The following is a 7064-nucleotide window of genomic DNA, read 5'->3' as shown; positions in this document are numbered from 1 at the left end:
TGGTGCTATTTTCACTTCATATGACCAAAAAAATACGCCAATCCACGAATATTGTATAAAAATATGTTTATAAAAGTGAATGCTACAAATTGAGCACAAAAATATGTGATACAAACATAAATTCGGACAAATTATTCAAAAGGAAAACATATTTTGACATTTGAGGACAAAACAAAAAAAAATCTGAAGAAATTTGTATTTGCGTCAATTCTACGTTATGTCATACTAAATCATACATTACAATTTTTAACACTGTTGCAATCTATTTTGCCTAATATTGCAACATAGCAATCAGTTTTCTGTCCCTTTCTATAACTATCTCCCTCTACATTCAAAATAATTATGATTGTAGTAGGTATGTATTTTATAAATTGTGATAGATTTTATTTTATTTCAGTGAAATATATCAGGTCGTCCAGTATTGCCATATCTACTAAAATATTATTGGATTGATATTTTAGTAAATAATTGAAAGAAGTTTTTCACCATTTGTATCTACTATTAGTTTTACTATTTTTATTTAATAAATAATACACATGAGGTTTTACGAATTTCACATTTGTTATTAAACATACTTACATAATTTAGAACACCTCAAACACATCGCGAAGTAAAAATATCTATATTTTTTACTTAGCCAAATTATGAATCTACCTAGGTTAGGTACCTACTGATATTTATATTACAGAAAATTTAACTTTTACTAAATTATGAATTTGCGAGATTATAATAATACAGATGATTTTAAAGAATACTTTCATCAAATAATAACATAATAATGGATGCCTGTACTTACATAATATTTTCCAATGAAATATTTTTTTCTTTTAAATTAACTTTAATTTCGAAAGTTTAGCCTGGCAATACTATGAACGTCATTTATTTCAGCGGGAATGCGAAATTTTCATCCTCGGTTTTTGACGTAGGTACCTAACAATATTATCACAATTATTTATATCGATTGTACTTACAAAAAATGCCACGAACTCACTATCCGATGGCTGGAAGTTCCAAAAAAAGACGTAGGAGAAAAGATGGAAATATTAATACATTAAAAACACAAAGGTTTGAATTTATTATTTTATAATTTGACATAATTATACATAGTTGAAAAAACCACATTTCACAGAAAATTTTGGTTCACAATATTTATTTATCTTGCAAAAGGAAGTTTTGCGTATTACTTATTAATACACACAATTAAGTATAATGATCATTTGTACTTATATTATGTTTGTGCCATGTCTTATTCGAAATTAGTGTGTCTGTGACAAAAATTATAATCTGGTACAATAATTAATAGCAGCTATACATTTTGTTTTCTGTTAACTATCTACTAAACTAATATTTTTGAATGTATTATAGTATTGATATATTGCCGAAGACTATGCCTGAGCATGGAAATCCTCAAAGCATACTACCTGAACCAGAATGTCATCCCACATTTGAACACGAACACGAAGAATTTATTATAGAAAATGAAATTGAAGATTCAAGCCCTAAATTCCGTGTAGAAGGCCGTAGAATTATAGACTTTTCATATTTTTTCCAACAACTTCAATTAATTAGCCACCATGATTCTCCATTTAATTGTAATTTATCACATTTAGAAATTTTTGGGGAAAATCGGGATAACTTTAGTAGTACATTTTTTATCCAATGTAAACTTTGTGGTAAAAAATTAAAATTATATACCACTGAAATGAACAAAAACAAAATGAATCTGTGTGACGCATTTGTATCCAGTATAATCAGTATCGGCAGTGGATTTTCAAATCTGGAAGAAATGTGTTCAGCAATTGACGTACCATCGATTACAGCAAGAACATACAGAAAGAGTCAACAGAAGGTGTACGAGTGGTTTGAAGAAACCAAAAATAAGAGTATGGAAAACGCTGCGAAAGAAGAGCGACAACTTGCAATCGAAAATGGTGACGTCGATTCTTCTGGTATTCCCATGATATCAGTTGTTGCAGACGGCTGTTGGTCGAAACGTTCATACAGATGCAATTATTCCGCAGCATCTGGCGCTGCCACGATCATTGGTCAAAGAACCGGAAAGATTTTGTACATGTCAGTGAAAAATAAATATTGCGATTTGTGCGCCAAAGCTAAAAATAAAAATATCCCTGCTCAACAACATAAATGCTTTTTAAATTACACCGGTCCGTCAGCTGGAATGGAATCTACAGCAATATTAGAAGGCTTTAAAGAATCTATTAATACACATGGATTGATTTATTCAAAATTGATTGCTGATGGAGATTCCAGCACATACAAAAAAATTCTTGATTGTCACCCATATCCGAATGTAACTGTCGAGAAAGTTGAATGTAAAAACCATTTAATTAGAAATTATTGTGGCAAAATAGAGGCATTAACCAAAGACACAAGATATCCCTTGAATGTAAGAAAAATCATTGCGTCAAGAAAAAGACGTCTGCGGAAAGCCGTCATAGGTGCAATCAAGTATAGAAAACTACAAGATAGTACTTTCGAAGAAAAGGTTATCGCTTTGAAAAAAGATTTAATTAATGGACCGCACCATGTTTTTGGAGACCATACTTCTTGTCTACCATATTTTTGTACAAATGAACCAAATACAGAGGACATGCTTGATGTAAATTATGTACCAGCATTAAAAGAATGCAGTCTATTTTCTCAATTAATGATATATAATTCTCGTTTGGTGCTAAATTCAAAAAGTTTAATTTATAATTTTTCTACTAATATTTCAGAATCTTTTAATAACATGATTGCAAAATTTGTAGGCGGCAAGAGAATTAACTACTCTCAAAGACAATCGTACATGGGACGATGTGCAGCGGCGGTAATCGCATTTAATACAAATAAGTTACATTGCACAATTCAAAAACAAGTTTATAAAAATAGCCCAAAAGCCTTCATAAATCGCTTAGAATCAAGAAGGTTGAAAATAAATAAAAAAGAAATAGGAAAACCTTGGCGAAAACCAATACATTCTGTTCCTTTATCTAATCCAGATTATGGAGAGAGTTGCCAAAAACCTGATATGGACAAAAATCAATATCAATTGTTAAAAGAAACTTTTTTGAAAAAACTCAAACTGACAAACTATGAGAGGAGGGATATAGAAAGACGCACTGTATTACAATCTGAATGTGCAGAATGGCTAGAAAGGCGACGAAACCTTCTTACTGCCTCTGTTTTTGGAAAGGTGTGTAAGCGGCGAGAAAATACAAAATTTGGGCCTTTGGTAAAACGTTTATTATATAGCCAATCATTAGCCAACGTGAAAGCGGTAAAATATGGTAAAGAAAATGAATCAATAGCTTTACAACAGCTTAGTGTACAAGAACGAATTAAGATTGAGAGATGTGGATTGTTTATCGATGATGTGTATGATTTTATCGGTGCAACGCCAGATGGCATCAGCGATGATGATACAATTATTGAAATAAAATGTCCTTTCTCAGCTGCTGGAATAAGTGCAGATGAAGCTATTGTACAGAAAAAAATTAAATTTTGGAAAGTAGATAAAGACAGGAATATGGTAATAGATAAAAATCACGATTGGTACTTCCAGATTCAGGGGCAGCTTCATATTACTAAGAAAGATGTCTGTTTATTTGGAGTTTGGACGGGACATAATTTTCCTGTTAAAATAGAATTAATCAAAAAAGACGAGACATTTTGGATTGAAAAGATTGAAAAAAAGATATATCACTTTTATATGAATTGTCTACTGCCAGAAATAGTAGATCCCAGAACCAGTAGATCTATGAATATTAGAGAACCAGAAAGGCTGACTTTCTAAATTTTTATTTTAAATTTTATTATGCTTAATATATTTTCAACAAGTCTATATTACATCACTATTTTATAGTTCATCAAGATATATCTAATTTACTAATATAGTTTACTGTTACTAGACACCCACAACGAGTGTAATTTTATGAAATTCAAAATAATATGTATACTTACATCTAAATAATGATACCTAAAGATCTTGCTGGCGATTCCACTGTGCCATATTTTGTATAAGCATTCGTCTCTGCAGCCGTGGAGTTTGGTCCCGTGTAAAAATTACATTTTGTTCTCAAGGTCAAAAACCAAATTGGTTGTGCCAATGGCTTATAACCATTCCTCATAAATGATTATAACTGATATCACCTCATAACTGATCAGTGCCATGCACGAGTTAACTCGCGGGATCTTTTAAACGTCATAACTTCTGAATGAACTGTTTGTGTATATTTTCTTAACAATATTTATCATTTTAGTGTGAAAAAATTCACGTTAAACATGTTGATTTGGTAAATTTTCACAAATATTTATCATTCTATTCTTATTTCATATTTTTTAAGGGATTCATTTTATTCCAAAAATAACTGACCTACAAGTACCCACCTGGTAAAAATTGGATTTGGATTGGATGGAATTTCCTAGTAGATTTTCCAACTAAACAATATGACGCTTTCTATATATTATTTACTGTTAGTTTTGAAATTATTGTATTTGAAATAAATAATGTATCAATAATACACATAGAAATCAATAGATATATAAAATAGATATCACAGTTTAAAAATCAGAAAGATCAATGCATATTACCATTGTTTATGTTACAATATAAAACAACATTTATCATTGAACGTAGGTACCAAGAAAAATAGACTTCATTAAAATGTGTCAATATAGTATATACCCGATATAATTATATAAATTATTATATTGTTAATTACTCTGTGGGGTCCATATATATTATATACTGCTTCAATAGTAATTTAATTTTGTACTTGATTTACTTATTATATGTACAAATGTAATATACTTACCTACTTATTAGGATATATCTTGGTGAATTTTAAAATAAGAGGAAATTAAATGGAGGTCATCGTGTCTAACTATATGTCAGCCGTTGTTAAGTCTTATATAAATATTTATACATTATTAAATTGTTTTTCTGTTTTTTATTGATGTAAAGACATGGCATGTATTCAAAGTAATAACAAATTAGCTGTGTACTATTTATTTAACTTATATTAAAACCCCAAGATTGATTTCGTCTTACGACATATTTTATTCTTCTAAGTTTTACTATGACATTGTAATATGAACCATGGATATAGTATAGTACTTAAAAAAATCAAAACTGGTAATATATTATTTCAATATTTAATTGTCAATTTTCATTTGAAGTCAGCATTTAATTACTGGTATAACACATAATTATTAACTGATATCTACAACTTCAGATGGACAAATTAATTGATATATCATATTATCAGTTTTCATTTCCTTTCAACAATGTATTCATTCTAGCAGCTATTTTAAATATCTTACTAGTTTTTATGTCATGGCACCTTACAAAGGCTCCGAGCAACCGTATACTGAGCTTCGAGAACAGATGTTTACGACGGATACTGGGTGTGCGGTAATTTTAGAAGTAACGGGAGATAAAAGAACGCACCAAATAGCCTCCCATCACGCTGAGAGTGAATACGCAACTTTGTACCTGGCCCGGCCACGTGCTGCGAGTGCCTGAAGAGAATCCCAATCTGGTTTGCCTGTTCTTCAAGCCAACCGGATTCCGGCGTCCTGGATGGCCACTAAATACTATCTATATAGCATATCTGGCGGAGTTACGGGCTGCTAGTATGACCTGGAACGATGCAAAAAAACTAGAGTGACAGAGATTCTTGGAGGCGCCGCATTGTATCCATATGCTGCAACTAAGATGCGGATATAGCCGAAGAGAAGAAGTAATATACAGTATCTAGAAAACTTAAAGCCTTTGAAATGTGTGTGTATAGATACATGCACCTTTCATTGGTGTTGGAAAGACAATTTTTCTAATATCAAAGTGATATTGAGACTGAAAAAGACAAGACTTGGAGAGTAAGCTCTACCAAATGACATACCTAATATGATACAAGTAACTGATATGCACAATTATATTATATTTTATATTACGAATCAAAATAGCAACTTTTATATCATTATCGATAATAAATTTAGTGCAAAAATGTTTTTATAAAATTGTTTTATTTTTTAAACATTAGTCACTTTATATTTACCTTGTGTAATTGTACTATTAAATCTATAAAATGGGTGTATATGCTTGATGGTCGACGTCATAAATCACGCCATGTTCGAATCGTACGCCGAAAGTTGGATTTATTTCATTATTAATTAAAAGATTTATTTCATTCCATCTTATTCATATGAAACCGTCGACAAGCAAAGATCTCGGTAAACATTTTCTCCATCTGCAAAAAACATAACATAGGAACTGTTAATAGTGTGATTTTTAATCTTTTATAGTTGGCGACTGTTTGAAGAGTGGTAATTAAAACGGATTAGTGATAATACAAAGCATCAAAAAAGATTGATTAACTAAAATAAAGTAATCAGGTAGGTAACATGTTTAATAACAACTAGAACGCCTTAGATTATATCAAACAAATATATATGAAATCACAGGTTTTATATAATTCTGGAATGAATGTAACTAACCTCAAAAAAAGGATTGTATTACGTCGGAATTATGAAACATTGAAAGCATGTATAGACTAAGAAAACAATAAATAAACACTTGAATAATATATGCAAAACACACAGAATACTACGATAGTAATAAATAACATAATATTGTACTTACAGATAGTGTTTCTTATTCCTGATATAAAACACAATTGTTTTAGGTACCTTGCAATTTGTAAACATAATATTTGACACTTTTGACAGCAGAGAGATTTTTATATTAGTCTATGGCCAAAAATACGGATTTATTTGGCCGGCTAATAAAAATATTTTAATAAAGCAAGAACATTTTAAATATGCGACAAATAAATAAAAGTATATATAATATAGTTGTTAAAAAAATCCGTGTACATTATAAAATATATTTAATATTATAAATACATATATTTTTTAAATTTATGTTATAATTTGTAAACGACGAAGCACGTCAGCTAATACGCATAGTAAATGTTTAAACTTCGGTAATCAAATTCGAATGTGACAGAAAGAGAAAGAATAACTTTTTAATCATATTAGCATGCGTAAAAGAGATGTAACAT

The 7064-nt window shown here is 30.1% G+C and overlaps 1 long non-coding RNA gene across 1 annotated transcript; it reads right to left on the bottom strand.

Annotated features, from left to right (window-relative positions):
* Positions 1-5038: 5038 nt before the first annotated feature.
* LOC147065171 (uncharacterized) lies at positions 5039-6706 on the bottom strand. The gene is made up of 3 exons (XR_015071754.1): positions 6644-6706; positions 6060-6251; positions 5039-5644 (listed from the first exon to the last, which is right to left on the bottom strand). It is a non-coding gene; the product is annotated as an uncharacterized LOC147065171 (long non-coding RNA).
* Positions 6707-7064: the final 358 nt, after the last annotated feature.

Source organism: Rhyacophila brunnea, unplaced genomic scaffold, assembly GCF_057557595.1.
Source record: "Rhyacophila brunnea isolate RB1 unplaced genomic scaffold, BYU_Rbru_1.0 scaffold_6, whole genome shotgun sequence".
In the NCBI taxonomy this organism is placed as follows: domain Eukaryota; kingdom Metazoa; phylum Arthropoda; class Insecta; order Trichoptera; family Rhyacophilidae; genus Rhyacophila; species Rhyacophila brunnea.
This window is presented reverse-complemented; position numbering and strand designations above follow the sequence as displayed.